General features: G+C 35.2%; 1 protein-coding gene across 1 annotated transcript in view; it reads left to right on the forward strand.

The window, feature by feature from the left end:
* The window catches only part of ERICH3 (glutamate-rich 3), a 132,593-nt gene that overhangs the window by 92,672 nt on the left and 38,750 nt on the right, over positions 1-1,171 (forward strand). The gene's annotated exons all lie outside the window — the stretch shown is intronic.

Genomic DNA, 1,171 nt, shown 5'->3' on the forward strand with positions numbered 1-1,171 from the left:
TGTCATTGGATTTGATTCAGATTTTGTATATTTTTCCTATTCTTCCTGGACTGACAGGTCTTGACTGCATTTGGATCCCTTTTCACTTACCCAGTACAAATGACTCAGTTCTCCAACAGTTGTATAGCATGGAGAGAAGGGACATAAGCAGTGCCAGGGAAGGAGGAATGTGGAGACTGATAACTTCCAGATACTATGTTCGGGTCGTGGATTGTCTCCAGGCCTTGCGGGAAACTTTTCCAGATTGTGTTAGTTTCTGGTGAGAGAGTGTGAGTATTTTCTCTGGTAGTTAAGTCCAAGAGTGTAACATTTGTGTAACTAGTCATCTTTGCTGGTTATATCGTAATTAGTAATTACAGTGCTACACTTGTAATAGAAAAATATGGTTGAGCTTCAGTGTGAGATGATGTTGAGCTGGGGTCCAGCCCCATCACTAGCCTGCTGGGTGACCTTGGGCCGCTGGAACCTTTTAAGCCTCAGTTTCCTCATTTGTAAAGTGGTGATGATAGTTCTTAATTTATTGGTCTGTGGGGTGATGAATTCCTTCAGATAATGGATATAGAGTACCCAGTGAAGAGCTTGGCACAAAGGGAGTGCTTAATAATCTTATAATTACCATAATCATCGGGTTATTAATGTATATATTACCATTATTGAAATTCTTATTTTGATGTTAACTTGAGAGATAGAAAAAAAGCTGTAGAAGACAACTTTTTCACATTACTTTTATTATAATTGATTTTTAAGAATTTTAATGTCATAATGCATTCAGATTATCTGCATGGTTCACCAGATTTGACTTGGAATGACTTTGTAACCTCTGTAAATTATTGCCATTTTCAAGGAACAAAAGCTTATTGCTAGTAGAAATCACCAGAAGATTGTAATACAGGCTTCGAAAGGCCATTCTAAAGGCAATAATGGTAGTACTATTAAAATAAGGGTGCAGACTCATGAGTTACTTACTTAAAGAATGGAACAACATTTGACTGTATGTTTCTTAAAAAATCAATCCTATTTATTTAGAGTCTTGTATGTAAGTCTTTTGTCGTGTTATTGGAATAATAAATTATCAAAGATTGAATAGCATTTTTCTCTTCTCATTATTTTTGTATCAGTTTTCCTGTGTTTATAAACCTGAATTTTTTTTGTCACATAATTCTCATTTAAA

The sequence above is a fragment of the Propithecus coquereli genome, unplaced genomic scaffold (genome assembly GCF_000956105.1).
Source record: "Propithecus coquereli isolate 6110/MARCELLA unplaced genomic scaffold, Pcoq_1.0 Scaffold7, whole genome shotgun sequence".
Taxonomy (NCBI): Eukaryota; Metazoa; Chordata; class Mammalia; order Primates; family Indriidae; genus Propithecus; species Propithecus coquereli.